Here is a 27,079-nt window from a genome sequence, read left to right as displayed (position 1 = left end):
CATTTTCTAAATTTATTGAACTCTCAAATTAGATAAGTAATGGAAAAATCATTTAAATTAATTTAAATTTTACTCATATTCGGTATCAGAAAAAGTTCGCGATATTCTATATGGAAAGTTGACCCAACTGAATAGTTAAATGATTCAATTGTGGAAGCATTTGACCATTTCAGGTTTGAAAAATATCAAAAAAGTGATTTAAATTATTTTTAAACAAACTAATATAATTAGAATACATTTTTAAAAACATAAAAAAATAGCTTCCTCATAATTATATCCATTTTCTTTTGTAAAAAATTTAATTTTAAATTAAAAATGGAAAATTGGTATACGTATAGCATGCGCATGCAATTTTTTTGAAAATAAAACATGAAAAAATATTATTGATAAGTAGCAATATTTCTGATTTAGATTACTCATGAATTGATCCGAATTTTATATAGGTATCTTTCTAACGTTAGAAGTTATGATTTTGTATTGGTACTTTTTTTTTTTCAAATCAGCTTTTGACGAATACAGTGAACTATGAAGATACTATATTTTTCGCAAAATAACATTAATCGATTCTCGAATATTCTGCATTCTTTTCTAAGAGAATTACGAAGAAAAAAGATGCCGGCATCGAGCAAACAGAATAACATCTCAATAAGGGTTTTTATCGACCTCGAACACGTTGCATAGGTCGTTTGATCGCGGGGAGCCCGCATTTTATCTTTTAGCGAATACCATTCTAGTAATTAATTTATTACAAGTACGCATCTTCGATACACAACAAAAAGTATTTCAACTTTTTCATTGTACGTATTCATTATATAATTCGAATTCTGTTCCAATAAATGCGATGTTATTCATAAACCAAGCTCGATTTGATAGATATAGTTCACGAATTTTAGTTCATCGTCTTCGGGCTTTTTTGCTTTCATTGATTCGTAGGCCTAATGAAAATACTCGACGCACGAAATGTAGATTTCGCGCCAGAGGTACTTGTTTATATTTTTGCAAGGAGATTGATCCAATTCGATTCTCTTAGATACATATAAATAAAGTTGAAAAGAAAATTCGCCTATTTTTTCCTCTTCTTACATTCTTTAAAATGCAGTTCATTAGATTTTATGGGTGTTCGATTATTTCTTGGGAAATTCCGTTCGCACCTAAACCACCTATTTCAAAATGCAATCTCGTATCAATAATTATGAGTTGCAAATCTTGCGATTAAAATATTCAAATCAAAATGTATCAGTCCATCACATGTACTTATCTATACATTGAAAGTAGACCAGTTCATTAATCGATTGCCTGCCTACGTGTTTTAAATAAGGTCCATTATGTATTTGCTTCTGGATTTTAGTCGTACAACACACCGTAGGTGTTGTTGAACATAATTATTCCTAGATCATAAAAAAGATCAAAAGCGAAAGTTCAGTAAACAAAACTTAAAATCAATGCTTAAACATTATAATTTTTTTATATTTTATTTCATAAGTTTAAGTAGGTAGGTAGGTACTAACCATACTTTTCCTTAATTCACGTGTAAAGTTTTACGAACCAGTGGATAAATTTTGAAAGAAATTGGCACTTCGATGAATGCGAAATTATGAATATGACCTCGAATACATCCTATGCAAAATTAAGGGCTATTCTTTCTCAGGGCCACGTTTAATGCATCAAGTGCCCAAGGCAACGGTATTTTTGCTGCTGGCTTCTTCTTCCTTTATTTGATCTCATTTTACTCGTGTTTATATTTTTATAATCTGCTGTGAGTAAATGAATATTGAATATTTCATATTGTACTCGTATTTTTAATTTTGTATTTCAGCCGTGAACTTTATGCGTCCAATAAACAGAAACTATATTTTCTGTAGTAGGTATCCCACATTTTCCTTTTTTTAAAAAAAACTATTTTTGAGATAGGATATACACAATTTTTATTAAAACATTGGCAATAAAACTGTTTTTCTGACTCGCTTCTAAATTCTAATCAGGTTACCTAGTACCTATACACTATACATAGGTATATATTTTTTTATTGCTGTAGAAATTATTGGCTTTAGTGGCTTTTAAAGTTCGAACCCTCGAATTCGAGGCCTGCTATTAGTACAAATTTTCAGGTTAAGCTCCACCATCCCCTCCATCTCCTAAATCCAAATGCTTTATATCAAGATTTGAGACAGCATTTTTAAAAAAAATATGTAATGTTTTCTTTTAGTGCATTTTTTTTGCACTATAATAGGTGAAGTGAGAAAAAGAACTTTGAAACTTGATACGTTTAGCCATATCTTATAAATGAATTTTCACTCAAGTGTGTGGGTTCTTTAGGATGTTTAAAAAAAAAAAAAAAAAAAAAAATGTCGTCCCTATTATTTGGTAATTTGACAACATTATTGTGATAGTAAGTCGGTTGGATGAGGATATGTCATGAAATTGCTATGTATACCATTTGGTATACTTATTATGTACTGTTTAATATGCGTGTACTTCCATCGATGAAATAATAGGTAGTTAGGTGCTACGAATTGTTTAAAGCCTTCAAGGTTTGTTAAACCAAGATTCATATCCACGTCTTCTTTTCATTATTTTCATTTCCTCGTCGGATTCATGAGTTTCAATGAAATGAAATGAAATTTGTCGTAATTTTAACAGCATTTGTTTTTAATCTAGACACCTTAAGTTCGCATCGTCGCCACCTGTACAGTAGATGTACCTACTACGCCAACACATGTGTAGTGTCAGTATCAAGTATTCACTTGCAACAACCTGGTCAAGTTACGAAATGTATAAGTATTAGATAAGGATTACCCCGTTCGCTTTCCTTAAGTAAAACACCCCACCTTTACTAGCCCTTCCAAATTTTCTAGCCAATCGTGAAGGAGCGTTTAACGTTCTGCAAGTTTCACAAAGCGCTAATCGGCCGTTGTTCTTGGTATTGCATACTTAATTGAATGCAGCGTGTTTCTCGTAGTCGACAGTAAGTGAGTGGCGATGCCGCATCTCATTTGTTACGATAACTATCGTGAATTATCATTCGGTGATAGACGTGCGTTTATTGTTTGTTTGGCGCGCGATTTCGCTATGAAATTGTTTAGTTTGCATATTTTCGAGTTTTCTTCTTATTCTCTTAAGCGTAATTTTCTGTGTTAATTATTGTGTGCGCGAATAATGTAGATTTTCGTTGAAACATTCGTGGCGATTACGCGCAATATATGAGACGTGTTAAGTAATATTTTGTCGTATTGAGTTTTGAAGTGAATTTGTGTTGTCGTCGAGGAGCGTTGATCCTTTCGAGGTTCTCAGTTCAAGTTGAAGTAAGTTTTTTGATTCGTTACCCTTCCTTACTTGATTGCTCTACCTAATTCATTATATTTAGGTATGTTATTATGTATGTGCTATAGATAGATACTCAATTTTCTTATAATTATCTACTCAATATTTACTAGAATATGATTCCAAGCCATGTGATTATTATAGAATCGTGGCTCGAAATTCACTTGGGAGGGTAGAATACACACATATACGTAGGGTCACGGGTGGTTAGTTGTCAAAAAAAAAAGTTTTTTGAAGTTTCTGAAGCCATTTATGAATATTTTTTTGCGGTTTTGGGCTCATTTGAAAGCTTGATTTTTTGCGCATGTTTTCTTTTTTTAAAATTGAATTTTGGTTCATGTGATGAATAGTTAATGGTGGATTTAGTGAGATACTTTTTTGTGACAACTAACAACCACCCCTGTTGTAAGTTGTCAAACACGCATTCACTATTGATTTAAAAAAAACTTGCAATTCAATTTTCGAAAATTTTCAAAAAGATAACACGTGAGAAGGACTAAACTTTTAGATAAACCCAAAAACTTGAAAAAATATCCATAAACGACTTAAAAATTGACTGGTCATTCTTTGAATTTTTTTTTGTGTAGGTAAATCGATCAATGCAACTTTTTATTCGTTTTATAGAATGAAAGGCAGAAAAAAAATGATTCAATAATGCAATAGATAATTTTCAAAAAAAAATTTCCCACTTTGATGCATATTTTGGTAAACTATCTCATTGACAACTAACAATATTCCCTTTTTTGACAACTAACAACTTCTCGTTTTTCATCTTTGTACCAACAAATTTTATTCATTTCAAAATTTTTTGTAATTGAACATGTGATTACTGAATCCGTGATAAAATTTCCTTTAAATTGATGTATAATTTATTTACTTTTCACATATTTTTGATGTTTAAAAACGAAAAGTTCCAATTTAACATGTGTAACTTCGCACCTGTAAAATCACTTTTTTCAAAACTGTATCCCCAAATAAAAAGCTATGTAGCCAATTTTGCATGTTGGAACATTAGTAGGTATAGCATGAAGTTATTATGAAGGTTTCGTGGAGATAGCGTTCATGTATCCTTTTAAAAATGCAATTTGACAACTAACAATTATTGACAACTAACCACCCGTGACCCTATGTATTTAGAACATATTCTTGAAATCACTTGTGCAGTGCATGCGTGGATTTTTCAACTCACCCCCCCCTCTTCTATCCTTTGAAGGTCTTCACTCATTTCAAGAGCAATGTAAAGTATTTTTCAAAGGGTTTTGATTTCAAATTGCCTTGAGCTTATATTTGATATGGTAAGATCTTGTTGAACTGGTACAATGAGCTCCTATACCTACCATATGGATACGTTTCTGGACGAGGCAGCATAAGGGATGTATTCCGAATAGCTGAAGTAGTTTTTGACGCACATAATTCGACAAAAAGTTGTATATTTTTAAAAATTATCAATCCCTTTAAATTGCAATATCAAGTATAGATAACCTAAATGACTAGTTAAATATTATAAGCGTTACAAAACCAGAGAAATTACCGCAGGATATACCTGCTCTCATAAATTATCATTGAACTTTTCAGAAAGGTAAAGGATATTTCAACCAAAATGAAAGTTTTCTCATTGGTATTTGAAAATGAGCTTGGAAAGTTCTAATCTTTTTTTTAATGGAAGGAAAGAAAACAGTGCAGATCTTCGTGGATAAATCAGTAAAAAATCATGATGTTGAGAAAATCTCATGATTGCTGTGAAATTACGAGACCTTTTCCCAGTGATATGTACATATTTTAATTTTAAAGTAGGATTTAATTTTATTATCTTTTTTTTTTACCTATTTTGGATTATTCCAACTAAGAGTCCCGAAATCATACTTGATACTCATAATTCAAAATCTTCCTTCCAAAAAAATTGCTTCATTTCAGTATTTCTTTGGCTGAGGAAGAGGAGGGTTGGAAAAACAAAACATGCCATGCCTTGTTGTTGGTTTGTGGCGTCGGGATATTTTGCAAGTAAAAGTATTAATGAAATCGTAAAAAAAAAAAACTTGAACATCGAGTACTTAGGTACGCGATTTTAATGATTTATTTTCATCAGATTCGTAGCTGGCTGACAAATAGGTACCTAGCTGTCTATTTCGGTAACTACATATTTGTATTTTAAACTTATCTAAATTTTCAAGCCTAAATTCCTCCCTCTCTTCCTCTCTCGTCTCTCCTTCTCTCTATTCGCTCTGCTCTGCTCATCTGCTCTCTATAATTTGAAAGCATCGCTGGAAAAAAGGCGTTAGGGCCCTTATTGCCCCTCATTTTTTGGAAAAAATTGCAGGTTCCGTGAAAAAAAAATGTGAACAAACAAAATTGTGGAGTAAGTATAGAATTCTCTATAATACTGTACAATGTATGTATTTGGTTTTCATCTTGGAGATTTTGATTTTGGGATACTTATTACGAAGAAAAATGAGAACAAACTCAATTTTATTCGAAGATTTTTTGATAACGTTTTTTAACACACCTAAATTTGTTTGTTTTCTTTTTTTGAAAAGTTCAAACAGGGTCAACTTTTCACACTATTATGAAAGTAGGTACCTCTATTATTCCTGTCATGTTGTAATACCGTGAGTTCCTTTTGGATAAAAAGATGGATCAGTTTATTGGTATGAAATTGACTTTTTAATTTCAGGAATGAGCAAGGGGTGGTAGTGGTACACCTCTATGAATTTTCAAGTGTTTCACGCAATCTCAGACTGTCTTAAACAGATTAATTTGAAAGAAACCAAATTCATCAATTTTTTCATGTTATTTATCATTTTTATTTTTTAAAAAAAGTGAATCGCGCAATTTTGGGTACATTTGACTGATTTGACATTCCTTCCGGATACTTAACACATAGCCTATAGCTGAAAATTCATGTTTAGACTGACATGAAGTCGAATAATACATGATGTATTGCAATTTCAGCAAAATTAGAATCTTTGATTTTTTCCTACTTGTAGAGGGTAATCTTTTCCTCTCAAGTTCGCATTAGGTATTATATTTATCGTGATTCTTTATTATGTTTACATTGTTTACTTATACTTATACCTATTTTTCCATTGAAAATAGTTACTTAAGATGACATTTTTTGCATCTGTTGCCAAATGGTTCATTTTGTTATGTAGGAAGGTGCAATTTTTGGTATATCTACATATTATCTGTGGTACCAATCTATTAAATTTTTTTTTTACATACACGCCACTTTTGGCATCTGGTGTTTACGCTAGGATTTTAAATTTATATTGAGAGTAATCTGTTGCACTTTTCAAAAAGAAAAACTTCAATGATGTGTCTAATTCAAATTTCTTTGGATGTAACATTTCCTAGTGTTAATTTTCTCATGACTAATATACCTAAGAAGAAAAGAAAGAAGCGAAGTTAGATGTAAAATCGTAACATTACTCATTAGGTAAAAATCATTTTTCACTATACATAAATACGAATTCCTCAATCCAATTGATATGTCATTTCAATGTTTTCTTTTACACTTTGAAGGTGCATTCATTTTATCAGTAAATTTACCAAGTCCTTATAATGGTTCCACGAAGAATTATCTCTCTCCGTAACCCATATGAATTCTTTGAACTCAGATATATAAGAACTCAGAATTGATGAAGTGAATGCACTTCCAGTTATTCAAGGTATTCGTAAAAATGGCAAAATGTTAGTAAAAGGAATTAAGTATTCACAAAGACACTCAAATTAGGTAATCATACGTTCTTCGTAAAAATTGAAGCAATATTTGTTGCGAGTGTTTCAGATTTTATCAAATTAGCCTATAATACCTACTTGTAAATTTGGAAATGGCGTTTTTCCATTTCATAGACAAACATCTAATCAACATAAAAGTCGTAATGAAATACTTACTATGTTTTCATATACTACGTGTCGATAAATTGCATAGAGGTTTTTAATGTTTTGTTGTAATGTAAACCGATGCATTATCGCTTTACGTCGATAAGATAAAATAATGTTATTCGAAAACATTATTCGCTGGTAAATTCTGCAATTCTCGTGTGTATTAGATTTATAGAGATGCAATTGAAAAGTCAAAGAAGAAAGCTGTGTTTACAGTCGATAATTTCCAATTTGAAAAACATCGCTTTGTTTTTAATTATTTTAAATTAACGTAAACAATCGCACACGTCGACCATACAGATGCAAAAGAAACCAATATTATGGGCAATGACTCACTGTAATATTACCTATTATTGGGGAAAAATAGGCAGGCTACCTTCAGAGATGACTCGATAATTTCAACTTTTTGTCTTTTAAGTTAATTTTTGACATCGATAGCTAAAAGCACCTGTATATCGTACTATATGTTGTCGATGGTAACCGATTTGAATGTTTTTTATTGTGGTTTTCTTGTTCTTGAGTTTTTCCCATTTTGTTTCATGAATTTACCACACCTATAGTACCTTTTATTTCATTATTTTTTTCTAATATCACCTAACACTTGCCCAAATCAAAAACAAAAGAAAAAAAAGTAATGCTGTGTGATTCACTATGAGTCCAGGTATACCGTGTCAATGATTCAGTTTATGATTTAATGAAAGGTTATCCTTGATAGTTTTTCTTTGATGCGGTTACCCTCGAAATGGTCAGGTAATCGCCACACCACGCTTATAAGTGAGTTAGTAATTTCAATTAATCATTCATCCTTTTCTTATAATCAATAATGAAGAGAAAATTGTTACCAGAAGTTATCAGATGATTGGAATTTAAAATGTCAAGTTTCCTTTCGTTCGATTTAATTGGCTTGTTTGAACTCTAATGGAGTATCGTGCTAACTCGATATAGGTAATTTGTTATACTTACACTGAAAGCGAAAATTGGAACTTGTTGATGTCGAACGGGTTTTTATTGGACAATGTATTAATTATTCCACGCGGTTTTCTATAACAGTTCATGAAACGTTGATTTAAATTACCTATCTCGGTTTTTATTTTCAAAATTTCACGAATGATATCAATATGTTATCGTTCATTATTCTACTTTTTTAGCTTCCCTTTCCGTTTTTGTTTATCTAAAATTATTTAGATTCCTAATAATATAGAAATTGATTATCTTCCAAACTGAAAAAAAAAAAACTTTAGTTTACTTATAACCAGATATATAAGTAAAAAGCACTTACCTATCATTAAATCACATTTTGACCAGAACTAGCCCATGAATAAATAAAGGAATTGAAAGTGATTCGAGCTGGAATATTTATTGTAAGTCCGTGCTTACTACGTGAATTACTTCTTGAATTCGTTTAAATGTAGGTAAATATGTACTTAGGCTACTTTTGAATCCGTATCAGTAGTTTTCCCCTATACAACTATACTGTACCTTATATTTTAATTCAACTGTACTGCATTTGCATGGAATTAAATTAAGCACCGAGTTGATTACCAAATGTGCGAGACATTAGCATACTATATAGGTAGGTACGTAGTAAAGTAGGTAAGATGTCTGTATTTTAAACATACCTACCACAGTACGTGCCGATAGTAGGGATTAAATCTTCTTGTATGTAAGTATATAGTATGAATTTACCAATAGAACTGAAAGTGGAGTTACATTGTATGTGGTTATTCAATGACACGTTGGAAGAATTTTTACACACATTAGGGTTCTCGACGTGTAAAAAATTAACTCAGAAGGTGGTCTTTGAGATTTTTATATGCTTACAATGAATGATTCGTACATTTGAAAGATCAGACGAAAGCACGAGTAATGCAATGTAACAGGAAAGAAAAAAAATTGAACGACAATTAATGCTATCATTTTCAAATTAACGTACGATGGAGAAAATTAACTCTCGGAACAACCCACAATTAATTAAATAGATTGATCTCGGTGTCGGTGAATTACGCGTACGACGGGATGGTTAATTTATCAGACAACCTGTGGGTTAATAATACGATCGACGATGGTGTTGATTTCTTAATATTTCATTTGATATCAGTTGACCTAGGTTTGGAAAACGAGTGAGTGGCGTTTTTGTGTAAAAATTACCCAGTGTGTGACTCAAAGGTGATGTTCTCAGCTCAGGAAATCTAATGGGTGACCAGGAAAATTATGTTACGCACCTATGATTTGTCGTGTAAAAATTCAATTCTCTGAAATTTTTGGTTACCCATCTATTACGTAAAATATTTTATAAGCAATAATATATTTATATCTGTTTTATTTAAGAATCGTCGAGGATGAAGATAGGTAGGTCGTATTTTCTTGAATAGCAAATTATATGAGAGCTTAAAAATTTCCAAAAGTATAATTGCTTTACAAATTATGAGAAACTCGAACTTTTCAATTTCATTATGTGGATAATTATCTAAAATGCCCTCTTCCCTTTACAGAGTACCTACAGAGCTTTATATACGGACAATCTATGAAGCTGGCTAATTTTAGTAATTAAACTTTGATTGGATACGAGTTGACGACGCGACACATGCTCCTTATCAAAACGGCCAAGTTCTACTTACGCTAGAAAATGCTTGTATTCGTATCAAGCCTCAGCTAGCCTTAGGTTAGGTATTGAAAAAAAAATCGAAACTGGTTCGACTTCCGTTTTAGTTTTCTTCGACGTGATACTAAAATAGACAAAAGTTGATTAATTTTAGACGGAATATGGCATAATTACAATAATTTCATTAATAAAAAACAAATCTCAGTATGTAGGACTCGACGCACTCGCTATATACAGAAAAAAATACAGATGCAATGTTGACCTAAACGAAGAAACACACAGTAGTAAATGGCAAACCTGTTATTTTAAGCAAATGCTGTTTCGCTGTTCCAATATCGGTAATGTCTTCGCAATGGACCTCGCAGCTAGATGACTCAGTTGGCCTAATTGCCTCAACTTGACGAGTTTTTTTTCCTCCTTCCTTACCGACCGCAAAACACTCGAAGAAATGTAAAAGCTTCAGGGTATATGGTTCGTAGACTTTATGTTGCATCGGGTTCGCTCGATTCCTTGTAAAGATTTTAATGATTCTGATACGAATATCTATATTCATTGTATCAGCGACTGTCATGTCAGTTTCCGTCGATGTACCTTCATTCAAAAAGGGTCGTTTTAATGAGGTAAAAGTTCTCCGAAGTATACATATAGATGCGATGAGTACCTAATGTGAATGTATCCACCCTGAAAATAATTTTCTAATAGAAAACACACCTAACTTGTCAACTGAATAAACGTCTCTACTATGAAAAAACATATAACTCAATTAGGTACCTAACCTACCTATGTAATGTTGACAGCTTTAATTGCTAGATAGGTAGATACTTTACATTATGGGCATTGTATGGTTTTGTATGTATTCAAATTGATTTGGAATATTTTGAAATCGTGTGAGGGTTACATTTTTAGAGGAGAAAGTTATTATTGTCCATACTGATAGATAATGGATTTGTACTCAATTATAAAAACTGTAAGGTTTAATCCCTTGAGAAACGACTTGAGTTTTTCTTTATCAATTTTTTTTGTGTGTGAAAAATTCAACCAGGATGTAAGTATTTAATAGTGTAGCAAAAATATTTCCTTGATTATCTGATGAGAGAACTTCGAAGACACATTTGGATCTGAGCAAAGATCTGTTTTATTGAGACAAAATGACTATGTGGGAGGGGAGTCCTTCTTCCAGTCATTGACCGCATTGATATTCAAGTTGAAATAATTGATCCTAGTTGAAAAATTCACCAAGGAATTATTCATCTACAAACAGAATCAGAAAAATTGGAGAGATCTGTACAACCAGTATGGGAACGTTTTGATCAGCCAGTTATCGATTTTGGTCATTTTTTGAAGGAGCATAGAATCAATAAAGTGGCTCATATAGGAAAACTTCAGCTGTTGATTCAAAAAATTCAGAAGGGTTTAAATTTTCCAAAAGCACCCCTTACGGAAGAAAATAGTACTTTCTGAGTAGTAGTTTTTTAACGGAGTAAAAAGTACTACTTTTTAACACCTTCATGGATAAATATTAGTAGTTTTACGTAAAAACTACTACTTTTGTCTAAAAACTAGTTAAAAGTACTACTTCAAAACTACTACTTACGAAGTAGTAATTTGAACTAGTTTTTAGACAAAAGTAGTAGTTTTTACGTAAAACTACTAATATTTCTCCATGAAGGTGTTAAAAAGTAGTACATTTCACTCCGTTAACAAACTACTACTCAGAAAGTACTATTTTTTTTCCGTGAGGGACAGCCAAAAATTGCTTTCTGTAATGCTCAAAAATGTAATTAGATTTTAAATCGCAATGGTTTTGTCAGAATTTGCCCAAAATACAAAGATTCCAAGAGTTGTAGCTATCCATTCGCACTTTTCAAGATTTTATGGAATTTTTGAACATTTTGGGCTCAAAAAGTAACGTGCTTTCTTGCTCAACAACAAAACAGTGATAAATTGATGTATGAGTGTATCCAAAATAAAATATTTCCAGAGTTGCAGCTGTCGTATGTATGGATAATAGAAAATGTGCCAATCTAAATTGATACAACTGACCAGTGAGATCGCTGACCAACGAGTGAACGTTCCGGAATACCTATAATTGTGTGTGCTATACCTACCTGAGTCTTCGCTTTGGGCATTTGTATGTGAACTTGTTGATTTCCGATAACTTGTTCCGATATTGTTAAGTGGAATAAGTACCTACATGATTGTCGTTCATCATGGTGAGGTTATCGTTCATCAAAGTAACAGCCAGGCGTCTGCTTGAGAATAGAATACGTAAGTTTTGGTCAGATTGTGATTTTTTTCGTAAGAAACTTTGTAATGTGGAAGAATTCCACGACAATGAATCGTTCGTCTAGACAGGTTTAGATAACACTTCACTATCTGGACACCGGTTTACTTAACGATGAAATCGAAATCATACGTAAAATGTGCTGTTTGTCATAGATTTAGTTGGGCTACTATTGTACGTAGGTATATGTAATAGTAGGTCCTGGGTATTCATCTATCCAGTAATTAGCATTAGTTACCAAGAATGTAATCACTTAGGTACCTATCAATTGGTTTATTTTAATGATATGCCTATTTATGATTTGTATACAATACCAGTACACCAACATATCACAATTTTTTGTTCAATTCCATAATTTACTGGAGAAAATGAGTCAACTAAATCTCCGTTAGATAATACCAATCTTTTTGTTGATTCATAAGCTGGTAAAGGTACCTAGGTTACGTATTGAAGTGAATTGCGAAAAAAAAAATGTCGGAGGATTTTGGCAAAATTCAGCGAAGACCTCCATGTTCAGAAATTTTTTAGCTCAGATAGTGCCCCTGGAGATAAGATATGGGTTCTCAAAGAAGAAGCATTTTCGAAAAATTCGTGGTTTTTTCGTTACAGTCTCTACCTAATTTTTTTAAAGAGGGGATGATCCAGTTTCAAAAGATGATTGGTATTTGAGATGCTGCGTCGATCTAGGACATTGCCATAAAAATCCAAGACTACTTTTAGAGTTTTACTGACTGAACGGTTGAAAATTTGCAAATCGCTTACCTATTTTTGGATTGGTAAATTCGTGTTTTGAAAATATTTTATTTTGGTAGAGTTTTGAAAACGGAGAATATTTTTGAATACAGTGGTGCCAACTTTTTGGTAATAATTGCCAGTTCAAAAATTCGAGAAAATTTTCGTATTTTTGAAATTGTCATTAAGTATTTGGCCATTTTCCCCAAACAAGGTTGGGTAGAGAACATATTTTCTCTCCAAAGACACCTTCGCAGTTAGAACATTTTTCTGACTTACTCTCAACTCAATATGAAGGACCAAGGTCTCCGCTGAATTTGGTCAAAATCTTATCTTTTCGACAAAAATTACTGTTGTTTTTTCTTTATTTGCGATGAAATGAAATTTGATCATCGTTTTAAATACCGCCATGTAGCACATGGATGGCATTTTCATTCATAGGTGATGGATTATTTTTTCGTGTATTTAGATATGTACAATTGTACATGTGTAGGTACCTTCGCGCTGAAAACTTAATATTGATTACACGAACCATAAATCCGTTAATTCTCAACTTGTTTCTGAATGTTTGTTGTTGCATGTTAGGCTACGTGACATGTTTTATTGTATCATCACGTTTATTGAAGTTGATATCTATGCACCATCTTTGAGTGGAGATAAAAAGAGAATTTCTTTTTAGTGGGTATTTCGATGATTTTTGCAGCCTAATTGAAAGCATCAACTCGAAGTCAAAGGAATAAATAATCAAATTATACTAATTTTAATTCACGCTAACGAAATTCAGCAAACTTTCCTACTTGTACAATATTCCTGAAAGAAAATGATCTTGATGGTAACCTATGTGCAAATAATATAGACCTATCGATACCTTTTATATTTGGCGGACACGTGTTTCATCCGTCATTACCATTGTTACGGGTCATTCAGTGAAGTAATCTTGTAAGATAATTGTGAATTGTGCAGATTTATAAGAATAGGTAGAGGTACTTATTCGACAATTTGTTACTATAAAAACATCATTACTGATTTGTTTCAGTGGTCGTACAAATAGTGCCGACGTTCGCCGGAAAGCGAAAATTTTCCTTCGCGGGTGATGAGAAGTAAGATTTTATAATTTTTTTAAAATATAGATAGTTATTTTTATACAATGTAAGTGGATGCTTAGGCGTATAACTTGGTATAATTATGTGGTTGAATTTACATCGAATGAAATGTTATAAAAGATATACCTCGTTGAGTGATTGCATCGATGAAGCAGGTTACATTACATGGCAATACCTTTACCTACCTATTACCTACGTGCAAAAAATCTATCAATGTTACGTTAGTAAATCTATGTAGCTGTATGTATTGCTTAATCGAATCGTAACGAATTAATTGGAAAATATGTCTAGGTCAATTTTTCCTATTCATGAGGGTGATACCATTAAATAAACAATATATCACCTAGATGTACTGCAAAAATATCTCTCCATCATCAATGTAATAGACTATTTATGTAAGAACCTATCTACCTATTTTCACACATGAATGATGAGTAAAAATAATTCATTGATATTTTGTTACCTAGACATACCCACATTTTTTTCAGAAAAAATTATTCACTTTTCAAAGGATTTCAGCTGGTTACTTCAATTATGTTTTTTTTTTATCAATAAGTTATTAAAATTTTGAAGGAAAAAAATTTTGCAAATATTTCTACAAAAATTCGAACATAATTGAGTGGAAAAAACTGAAATATTTTTGGAGCTTTAATATCCTGAAATTTTGGTTTAAAAGGTCGATATTAATTATGATCCGGTTTCGACATTTTTACTGGATGATTATTGATTAGTGTAATTCAGCATGCATTATCATGAATGCAAGAAGGAAATGTGGAGAATGTGAATTGATACCTACATACCCGTACCTAGACCTACCATGTTTATGCCCAAGCGAAACGAGAACAAATTTTTTAAAGAAGGTTTTGTGAAAATACATTTTTTTATTCATGGGTATTCAAATGTTCTCTTAGGTACTTGGAAAATTATTCTCAATTCTTTTTGTTGCCCATTTTTCCAATTTTCCCTCCAGTTTCCTCTGTGCACTTTCTTTTTTTACTATATTTTCATTACTTCGACAGCATTTTTCTCATTTTTAAAACACCTGGAGGTGGTGCAATACCCCTTTCCTCTCAATATCAATGGTCGACAGGTTCTATGATTATGTAACACGTGAAGTCAAGAGGAATCACTTTCAGTATCACGAATTACAGGATTAATATCATCCTTCTCCCTCTCTTGATTCCAAAAACATATCAGTTAAAAAAAAAAAAAAAACATGTCAAATGGGCTTGTTCAAACTTTAATGCAACGAAAATAATTGAATTTATCTGAGATTTTAACTCTGTTCAACTTTTTTCAGAAAAAGAAAAAACTATTTCTGACCTTTTCCAATATTTTCGAGCATGAAAAGGCCAAAACACCGAAACGAAGACGAACATTTATTGAAAAAATTGGTTCATAGGGCGGAAAACACTTCTTTGTTTGTCATTAACGTTTTATGTATTGCAATGAGGAATTGCCCCTTCACCTCTTTTTTCCTCCATGTAGCCACGACGCGACACTGTCCGAAATTCCAAAAGAGCTGCGCCGAAAAAATATTCAAAAAGATATCACTGACCAATTTTTCTGATCCTAATTTTTATTTCTCGAATTTTGTAGAATTTTTAAAAATTGAAGAGCCGAAACTAGGAAACATTGACATTTTATCTGAGTTAGAAAGCTACGTAAAATTGAATGTCTGGAGACAAGAAAACATTTTTTTCGTGGAATTTAAGTGACTACCTCTGAACTTGAAGGAACTCGAAGCAGTAATTAAATTGAATAAATTTCCAAGTCTCTTTCGAAAATTTAACTTCAATATGTAGATAGGTATTTTCGAAAAAATCGTGTTTTTTCGCTCTAGCCCTTACCCAGCCTGTTTTATGAAAACAGCCCACCTACCAAAAGATAGTTAATTGTATATTTGAAATTCTGCGTCGACCTAGGCCATTGCCATCAAAATCCAAGACCATTTTTAGGGCTCTACTGAGCGGTTGAAAATTTGCAAATCACTTTTTCGTTTTATTGTGGTTTCTGGTAGTGTTTTTCTTCCTCTTTTCAATGGTGCAAACAGATTTTCAAAATATTAAAATCTGACAAATTTTCAAAATTTCAAAGTTGCGTATTTTTTGAAATTCAAAAACCAAAATTCTGAGAAAAACGTGTTTGAAAGTTTGGGTTATTTTTGTAACATTTTTAAAATTTTTTTTTTGATTTTCTTCATCTTTTAATGGTTTTACATCATAATATTTTTTTTTTTTTTGACATTTTTTTATGAAAAGCACTTTTGTAAAACCGGTTTTTCACCACTAAAACGACGTGTTTGAGATCGGTGGGTACACCCATTCCAAAGTATAGGCTTCATAGTATATGAATCGACAAAAAATTTTTTTTTGATATTTTCTGACTTTTTCCATGAAAACGCGATTATCTCAAAAAAAAGTTTTCCGACATATGGTATGGTATCGCTGGCCGCGTCACACTTATTTTTGGGTAATTCGTGTTTTGAAAATTTTTTTCCGAAATATTTCGCTTTAAGTAGGTTCTTAATAAAAGTAATCAAGGCAAGACGTGGAAAGATTTGACTTCTGAAATTAGGAAAATATTTTGGAAGTTACAGGTGCCAATTGTTGGATCATTATATTGCCAATTTCAAAAAACCGAAAAATTTTGATTCCCATAAGTTTTTGGCTATTTTTCTCAATTTGTTAAAATTGTCAACAATGACCAAAAAATTGACTGCGTTCCAAAATATTTTTCAGTTTCAGAAATACTTTGACAGAAAACCAAAAGTATACCTATCTAAGCGATTTTCGAATTTTCATACCTCTCAGTAGAACTCTAAGTGATCTTGTATTTTGATGGGTATGATCTAGGTCGACCTGGTCGACGCAGAATCTCAGAACCTATCTTTGGGATGAGCCATTTTCCTATTAACATGCTGGGTAGGGGCTAGAATGAAAAACCATGATTTTTTAGCACCTCTAAAACTAAAATTTTTCAACTGAAAATGAGGTTTTTCACTGAATTATGTAGTCAAAATCCTATAATATTTTTTCGCGATCTACCCTAATATACTTGATTCCAGCTAGAAAAAATATCTGTGGTGGCCTTCTCCTCACAACCTTCCCCCTTCTTAAAAAGTATGCTTCAGCATCTTGTAAATTTGGTATTTTCTCAAATTTCTTCACTTGTGATCAATTCAAACCATAAAATACCACGTAGGTATAAAATGATGCTAACCGTAAAGTTTTATAGAAACGTGCGAACTATACGAGTTGCACGTACTTAGGATTTATTAATGCATCATCGTTTAACGAGTCAATTACCTATTCGCAGCGCCTCATGTGTTGAAATTGATCGGCGAATCTCGTTGATTGGTGGGGATTGATTATTATAATAAGATACGGCGTTTCCTAAGGCAATAAAAACAGCTAATTAAATGCGAATTTATAAGCAGACGCAGACACTTGTAGTTTCAGCTTGATCGTTCATTTATCATACTACACGCCTATACGATGAACATCACACTAGGCAAAGGTGGAAACGAATTTGGCACATGTTTATGGGCGCGTTGACGGAGAAAGGATTTCTATAGGAAATCCGTGGTGAAAAAATTGCGGAGTCGTATTTTGAAATGAGTGATTCGTCATTAGTATATGGCCAGAGTAGGTCATCGGAGTAAATAATTAGACTAGAAATGATCGATGGTTAATTGGCGAAATTCTTCCTTAACTCCATCGTAGTGGATAATTTTTCAAGGCTAACGAACTCGTAAAGTATACCTGCGAAGTGTGTATAGATGTCTTATGGGCGCATCTACATACATTTTATATGTAGATTGGATGTAGGTACATATGAGCTATGTACTTGTAGTACTTATGTACGTACATATTGCTACTTACAGATGCGTACGTAGAAATATAGGTACCTAGTTTATGATACTAGATATTTCCATTGTGTGTCGTAATACTATATACCTGTGCTGATCTGCGAACACCATACGCCGCTAGTCTCTCAGAAAGCAGAGATGCTGCGTACGCGTGTTTGCAGAAACACTATCGCATACCGATCTTTGAAAAACCGAAAAAAAAATATATATAAGGTCAATGATTTTTCTGAACGCGGAGTTCGCTAGTTAGCTTTTTTTCCTCTGGTAGGTGTGCAAGTAACCGTTAGATTATTTTGTATTTTTGTAACAATGATATGCCCTCCGTGTTTTTGTTCTTGTTCAAGGTTATCAGGCACAATTTCAGTGCAAAAATCGCCTCATCGTTGTGAGTCGACTTCTTTTTCTAGTTTTTTTTTTCCTTCCTCTCAATGCATAATAAATTGTAGATAAATAGCATTATATGCGGGTTTCCAGGGTATAATTTTCCATAAAGCGATAATCTATACCTACGTGTAAATGAAGTTATAATTCATTTTGTATAAAATTAAATAGCAGGTGTATCGAAAAAAGCAACTGCGCGCCGTAGCCATCGCCTACTATGTAGTTGAGTAGAAAAAGTGAAAGAGAGATTCGGAATTGTTCTCGTATAGGTAGGTACCTCTACCTAGTATTTTATAACCTTTCCGAACGTGTTGGTAATCATAATCTGGCGGCCTTTTGTTCCGCGTTCATAAACTGGCATAGATAGGTTGTTTGCTAATCGTGATACTACGATGGAATAAGATTGGGATTTTTTTTTTATTTTTTCGCCTCGGTGTACAGATACAATCCTCATATTCAGACTCACTCGCACGATGTACCTTATACGTTTGTGTATAAGTATTCTGGTCATCTCTGTATTATACTGTATAGTGAGTAGTACTACGTACGCTGTGTGTGATATACCTACTGCACGAAACCGGTATATACGAACTTGAAGAATAGGCTGCGGTTGTAAAAAAATTAAAAGCGGTTTCTTGGTCCTTGACCTTTTCTAATTCGCGGGTGCAGTTCTCGTATAATAAATGTGTCAATATTTCGGTACACGTAAAATTCCATCGTTACGTCCATCGCCAAAATTCGCAGCCTGCGTAGAGAAATGAGAAAGAGTACCCTTAGGTAAACATGACGAATGTCCTTGTCTTCGATTTTGGAAGTGAATCATGGAATGAAAAAAATTTCACCGCAAGATTTATCTACTCCTCCTTTTTTTACAAAATCTTGCCCTGTGGGCACGTTTGGCACTCAGGACGCAATGCCAGCGTAAAAGTGCCAAAATGTGACACTAAAGTGTCAGATTTTGGCACTGAGTGTCATATTTTGACACTGGCACTGGCACTCAATGTCATATCATGACACTAGAGTGTCATATTGTGACACTGGAGTGTCAGGCACGGGCACTCAGTGTCATATTCTGACACTGGCACTGGCACTCAGTGTCATATCGTAACACCGGAGTGTCAGGCGACGGCACTCGAGTGTAAAATGTTGGCACTGGAATTTACCTTTCAAGTTCTTACACTCGCAAATCGATACCATTGTTATTATTGTTGTACCTAAAATTTTTACTAAGTTTCTAATTAAAAAAACAAAACAGAGAACAATTTTTTTTGGTTTTATAAAACTCTGCTTAAACACCAAAAATTAAAAAAATCGCAAAATTTTCAATTTTTTTAAATTGAATTTTGATTTAAAATTAAGTTTAAAAAATTTATGCATGAAAAGTTTGAAATTGAGTTTGTTGATAGGTACATTTTTTTTTGGTCTGCGTTTGAGTGGTTTAATTATTACCTTACAATGAATGAGACTGGTGAGTGGTTTTGGAGAAAATGACCCAGTTCTAAAAGATAAGTATTCAAGATTTTGCGTCGATCTAGGCCATAGCCTTCAAAATCCATTAGCACTTTTAGTGTCCCATAGGGCGATAGGAAATTTTCAAATATATTTTTGGGTAAATTTGTATTTTGAAAATTTTTTCTTCGCCAATATTTCGCATTAATTAAGGTAGGTATGTCAATACAACATTGAAAGGCATTATTCCTGAAACTGGGGAAATATTTTGAAATGCATAGTGAATGACGCCAATTTTTTAGCCATACTTAGCTATTGCCAATTTCAAAAAATATAAAAAAATTGATAGGAAATCAGCTGTTTTTTTCGAAATGTTTTTCGAAGTTGGCGATATTATAAGTATCTAGTGATATTTCTTTGCAAATTTTTAATCGCTCAGAAGAAATAAATGGCCTAGATCGACTCAGAATCTCAAATACTTTTTTTTGAAACTGGACTATTTTTCCTAAAACAGGTTGGGTTAGGGGCCAGAGTGGAAAACATAAGATTTTTTTGAAAATTCTCCCTCTTTGAGTACCAATATCCGTCTTCAGAGGCACCTCCAAAATTAAAAGTTTTTCTAAGCAAATTTCAACTTAAAATGGAGGTCTCTGCTGAATTTTCTCAAAATCTTACAATTTTTTTTTTTGTGATCAACATAATATCAGAAAGAACATCACTAATAAGAAATAAAAGTTTTAAAATTTCTTCATTGAGTAATAATTACTTTCTTTTCAAAAAATAAAATAAAATTTACAAAAAATTTGGAATTCTTAAATCTTTTTTCTGTTCTTCTTGAAAAAATCTCTGATTTTTGAAAAAAAACTCAATATTTTAAAAAAAAGTTTTTAGGAGCAGCTTTTCATCATATTATTATGTTGATTTTTTTTTGAATATGAGAAAAATTTGCTTTGAAACCTTATTGCAACTTTTTTCACATGTTAAACATGCGCTTTTTCAACAAATGAAACTTCGTTTTTTTTTTTAAATATTTAAAAATTTTGAGCTTTATACTTTTTGAAAATTTTTATTTAAAAAAAAAATTTTAATTGGAACCTTTATAGTATTTTTTAGAAAAAAAAGAATAAAAATCAAAACTAAATCAGCAGATAAGAATTTCTGTAATCGGATATTAATTTTAGAATTAATACCTACCTAGTAATTTTCAAAAAAAAATAATTTGTGTAAAATTTGAGTGATGCATGCTCAAAATCAATGAGCAACTCACATTCTTTTTGCAATAACCAACTAACAGTCACTTTATCGCGCTTATGTATGTCTCACGCGGTGGCGTAGTTGGTTAAACAGCGGACAGTCACGCAAGGAACCCAGGTTCGAGCCCAGCTGGTGCCGGAAAAATTTCGAGTAAGTGATGCAATGGTGAAAACGAAATTTCTCTCGTAGCCCTCTACCAAGACAACACTGTTCAAGAGAATGATCAAAAACGACAAAACATGATGAAAATTACATAGCTCTCTCAAAATTTTTCCGCACCGGCACTGGCACTGGCACTCTGGCACTCTGGCACTGTGGCACTGGCATTGGTAAATTGACAATGCGTCCCAGTCTCACTTTGACGCATTGTATCAGTTCTTGGTGCCAGTGGCACTGACACTGGCACTCTGACACTGTGACACTGGCACTGGAAATTGGCATTGCGTCTCAGTCTCACTTTGACGCAATGTCAAATACTGGCACTAAAGTGCCAAACGTGCCCACAGGGTGGCTCATGTTTTTCGCCAAAAGCAAAACAACGTGTTCGAGGGAGCAGGAGAGTGGAGAGGGAAGATTTTCAAAAAAAAAAATACATATTGCACTCGGTTAAAAAATATGTACCTACTCATCGCCACGAAAATACATCAATAACTCAATTTGAAAAAAACATCACATTTCTTTCGAAAGAAAAAGAAGTTGAAAATTGGTTTTTGTGCGGGAAAAACATAATTTTCTCGATTTGTGATCCGAACTGAAAGGGGTTGATTTTTTATTTTCCTAATTCTTCATGTTTTATTGCAATTAGATCATTATTTCAATTTATTTTTTAAAGATTTTTTCCCGGCTTAGTTAAATTTCAATTCTGGTTGTGCTGAAATTCGACGTCACGAAGGAAAACATAATTTGCATCTCAAAACCAAATTTTGAGTTGCTGAAGTTGATTTTTCATTTTTGAACGTATTTTGTCTCCAGTGAAATCTGAATTTCGAAATCGCCTATTCCTGAAGCAGACCACGTAAAACTTTCTCTATGCTCTCATTTCAACCTTTTTTCCCTTCCTCCCCTCCCCTCTCCATCTCCTAAACCGATTGCAATCATTTTTTAACCAAATCGGAGCTGGGATGATCATTTATTGTTTGAAGCAATTTTTGTAAGTACCTTATGTTATAGAAAATTCATCTCCTTTTTCGATATGAGATTCGCCCAAAAATTGCTACTTATGTGTACAATCGATTCAAGTGCCCCTTGAAGGTGTTTGTTGTTTACATTCGTGAAAGATTTTTTTAGTGATTTTTTTCTGCTCACGCATTCTTAAGTTGTTGGTTTATTCGAGAAAAAAATATCCCTTGAAATTTTAGCCCAATTCAAAAATGTTGTTTGTGCCAAAAGCCTGAAAAGTTGAAAAAAAAATTCCAAGTGTACTTAATCGGAAAACGAAAAATTGCGTCAAAATTCTCTCAAATACGTAATCCTCCTTTCTTAAAAGAAAAATGCTCCCGGTCTCATAATGTTAGTTCCTTTTTTCGATGCCCCAAATTTTAAAAAAAAATCAAATAATGAACTTGTTTTGAAAACTTTATTTTTTTTGGTCGGAATTTCTCTGAGTGTGCCTTCTTGAGGAAAAGTCTTTTCTGGTCCCCTACAAACCAATTTGTTCCTTTATAAGCTTATTCTCTTTCTCAATGTCTATTTTAAAGTTGGAGTATGAAAAAATAAATATTTCCTGAAAATTTTTGCCCCAACTAAAAATTGAAGTTGTGCTAAAAGCCCCGAAAGTTGAAAAAAATACAAAGAATTATTTTTTGTACCTACGAAAAATTTCCATTTATTCTGGAACATTAATTTCAAAAAATGTTCATCAACTTTAATTTCAATTTTTTGTCATATTGTTTGGGGTACTGGGAGTAGCGTCTCATCCTGGGACAATTTCAGCTCAGGGATAAAAAATGTCTTTAATTCAATTTTTTAAAAATTTTTTTCCACTTTGTGGAGCATTTAGGGTACGCCACTGGGAGATTATTAGCATTATTTGGGGAACCAAGAAACATTTTTTTTTTTTTTTTTTTGTAAATAATGGGATTTGACTGTTATTTAGAATTATGGTTGCTCTTGAATAAATTAATAGCTACAGATTTGAGAGTTTGATATTTATTTTTGTTGGTAAAATTTTCAAGTAAGTAATGGACCATGAAACATCTCTTTGAAAAATAGGAATTGCACAATACCTACTTATTCATTTTTCATGTACCTACATGTGTACTTCCAAATCTAAGAGCAAAAAGCATTTTATCTATCTTCCCCAAGTATTATTACTCGTATTATTTTTTTGCTATAGTAAATATAATTTAATTTGCTCTTATTTCGATGTAGATTTGGAAAATATTGCTGACTAATAAGTGAAACGAGCGAGAGGAGTTGTCAACCAATTCACTTTTTATGCTAATTTTTACAAAATAATCAATTAATGTTAATTTTACCGCCTTTAAAAATTGGTAATAATCATACACGCATTATTTATGCGGTAATTTCTGATATTCGATGTGACAGCCACGTTAAAAGAGAGAGCGTAATGATTGTTGAACAGTTAAAAAAATATACACACCTCAGTCTGATACGTAAAAATAATACGTGTTTACCGCTCTTATATATATCGACGATACACGATTAGGATTATATAACTTGTTTGATTATTCTAGAGGTTTTTTCACCCATTTTCAAAATCATCAATCAGGAAGTATACGTGATAGATGTGCATTGTCACTTGTAATATATTTACTTACCTACATAATAATTTTTCATTTATGCTCGAAAATTCAATTGATTAATCAATTTTTACGTAATTAGCGCCAATACGCTTTGAGAGTTTTCCACCGTCGTCGCCGTATCGTATGTATACCTACCTAACAGGCGCTTATTACTTTATATTTATGGTGAAATTTTAGCGATGATTTATTGAAATTGTAATTAATCGAATTAATAGTTGTAAATAAAAAATTATCTTGGTAATTTTTACGCTTTGATCGAGTACCTGCAAGATTTCGTCACATTATCATTGATTTTTTTTTAATTTGGAGCGACGAGCTGAATAGATTGTACGATAGATTTTCAATACCAGTAGGTAGGTATATCTTTGAATTGCGTAATTCAAAAGCCATTAGAAAAGTTTTTCAAATCGGATGTATTGTTTGACCACGTTCGATGTGTAACCTATATTGGTAATGTTGGTACACCCCAGTGAAAGAATTATTTTCCTATCGGCTATCTTTGGAGAAAATCGTAGAATGTCTCTTTTCGATGCGCATATTGGTTTCAATCAATAGCAGTAGATAATTTTACTAGTATTTATAGACAATCGCGACGATCAATTGGCATGTAAATTTTTTCATTGAAGGGTAAACGTTGTACGTAGTCTCATTTGATGTAGGTACCTACTGCCTAGGTAGTAGATAGGTTGATAAAGGTATGAAAGATGATTCACTGCAAAACTATCCATCAAATTATTAGAGGAATATTTGACTGTCGCCAGGAGGCAGGGAGAGGTGTAGGAATAAAACACAAATTCGCTGACTGCTGACTGCGAGAGCTTTAGCCTCTTGTAGGTACTGCTCTTGCTGGCGTCAACAGTGAACACGTGCGTGTGGTTTTAATTGAAAATACTCGTCATGCCTACCATCGCAATGTGCAGTGTAGGTCATCGAACTTTTTTGCGCGAATTTTCAAATACTAATGGCCTAGATTATTCTACCTTCTTGAGATGAAATCGTTATGACTGAGGAGAATATGGTTCATCTTATATTGTCCCAATTTTTGTGCATACAGCTCCTTCAATTTAAAAAGAAATATAAAACCTAATTTGTGAGCCCCCCTCTTCCTCCTCCTCCTCCTCCTCCTCCTCCTCCTCCTCCTCCATAAAGAAACCATGCCAACTGTTTTGAAAGTTTTGATCCAAAATATGTAGATGTATGGTTTAGAATGACTGTCTGTGAGGTGAATTATTACTCTCACGAGTAGCCGTGATCACGCTCTCATGTGAAAAATAATCAAAATCAAAATTCAAAATATTTTCAAAAATTTTTATTCTGGTGTCCCAACTGTTTTCAACCCCTGTTTCTAATATGTAGTTCAAATTTACGATATATTCTACTTGATTAGGTATAGTTATTTTTTTCAAGAGTTGAAAGATTCAGAATTCATGTGATTAAGCTGAATTTCATTTTACCCTTTTTTTTTGAACAATTTTTCCAAAACTGGATAATGCAAAAGTTGCTGCATACTCCAGAACGGGTTTAAACCAAGTCATAAAGTTTCAGCTTTATTCATTAGTTCGTTTGTGAAGAATTTTTCATTTTTTTTCCAAATTAGGCAATCACTTGCAGAAAATCTTTGATTTGAATTCACAAAATTGATTTCAAAAATTTGCACATAAATCTATCAAAGAGAGTCACAAAGGCGACGAATTCGGGGTTATACAGGTACATACTTAATTCTAATTTTCACAATTTCTTCACAAAACTGAGAGGCTTTAGAGTGCATGACTTAACAAAACTACCACACCGTCTCGAAAATAAGGGAAGGTATAAAAAAATCTCAGCTTTTTCCTCAATACGAGTAGATTCAAATTTTTCGTGAAATGGTCAGAATTTTAATTTTCAAAAAAATTTTCAACATTAAAAAATAGAATTCAACGCTTTGGATTTGACCTCATGACCTGATAGCGTATTTTTGAACATCTTATCGTGAGATCCAGATTTGCCAAAAATCAAGCACGTACCCACTTACTAAGTACAATAATTAAAAATATATATTTTTGAAATTAGGGGTGTTTCACCCCTCTTTCTCACCCTGTCAGCCTTTTGATTCATCATCATTCACCATGTGTTCTTATACGCATAATACGTATAGATGATGAAAAAAAAAAATTGTAAAAGAGTGGATCAAGTGCGACTGTGCGATATACTAGTTACGTAGGTGCATATGGAGTCAAGGTTACCACTATTGAAACTTTCACTGTAGAAATCCGAAAATTAATACATTTTAAAAATAGACTGCGAAACGGATATTTCTCGCTCGTAATCTCAAATAAAGTCAAATGAACAGATACTTATCCAATTGTGGAAAATAACGAATACACGAATAGATTGTAATCGAAAAATATTGCTTACGAATACGTACCTACCTATGTAGATTTTTTAAAAAAACATACTTACACTATCGTCTAAATCCGTCTTGGAATCTTCGCTTCATTTTGCTTATTGCTCCATTACCCTAGCTGCGACGATTGTTCATTTTAAAATGATTATGGGTGGGTATTGGGCAGGGTATGATACAGTACAAATTATGTGAAAAAATCACTTTACCGCATATTTCAAAGATTTTACTCGCGAGGAAGGAAGAAAAAAAGAGAAATGTGTTTGAATAACAATTTGTTAATCGTTTTCCTCATGATGCATGCTAATTATTATAATCCGTTTGTTTTACCTAAACTGGTTGCTGGTTCTAGTAAAAGTAAAACGAGAGATTATTTGAAGTCAGCTGGCTGTTTAATTTCATCTATTCACTAATGATAAGGTAAATGATAAAGAACGATGTCCTTGATTATATCCGGCTTTAGTGATGAGGTGCTGTAGAAGATTATATTTTTGAGGTTTCTTACACGAACGGATTTTCATTCGCACAACTTGGCGCTGGCAAGACCTAATCTAGGTACCTACGAGTATGCTACCTAGTACCTAGCTGCAGCATAAAATGCAGATACCGTTAATGCGTGTAATTCGAAGATAGGAAAAAAAATTTTCGAATTCTTTTGGTTATTTAAATTTCAATAAATCATCACACTCGGACCTCGGTGCGGCGCTATTGTTCGATCTATACCTATACCTGTCTGTCTCATCTGTTCTGTGGATGTAGTTTTTTTTCACAGGGCGGTACATATTTTATAATCCTTTATCGTTATTTTAAGGTTCAGCTAATAGCCGAAATGAATAGGTGGGACTGGAAAGGTATGCATTCGCAAATTGGATTTATTTTTAGATGCAGCGATACGCGAATATTTATAAACTGCATGCCTTCCTGTGTAATTAATGGCCAGTGTCCAGCTTTCATTTCACATTTAAACTTGTTTTCATTCATCGATGTTTTTCAACCGTGTGTTTGTTCAAAATGCGTGTAAGTATTTGTATATTTCAAACAGAGCAAAAGAT

At 32.8% G+C, this 27,079-nt stretch overlaps 1 protein-coding gene across 2 annotated transcripts in view; it reads left to right on the top strand.

The window, feature by feature from the left end:
• Nucleotides 1–2,904: 2,904 nt before the first annotated feature.
• The window catches only part of LOC135841224 (uncharacterized), a 37,957-nt gene continuing 13,782 nt past the window's right edge, over nucleotides 2,905–27,079 (top strand). The window contains exons 1-2 of one of the 2 annotated variants that reach the window (XM_065358076.1): nucleotides 2,906–3,302; nucleotides 13,858–13,921. The gene's annotated coding sequence lies outside the window, so the exon portion shown is untranslated. Of the gene's footprint in view, nucleotides 3,303–13,857; nucleotides 13,922–27,079 lie in introns of both variants that reach the window. The other variant, XM_065358077.1, reaches the window with a different exon arrangement.

This window comes from Planococcus citri, chromosome 3, assembly GCF_950023065.1.
Source record: "Planococcus citri chromosome 3, ihPlaCitr1.1, whole genome shotgun sequence".
Lineage (NCBI taxonomy): Eukaryota > Metazoa > Arthropoda > Insecta > Hemiptera > Pseudococcidae > Planococcus > Planococcus citri.
Note: the sequence above shows the minus strand (reverse complement) of the source record. Positions and strands in the feature narration are given on the sequence as shown.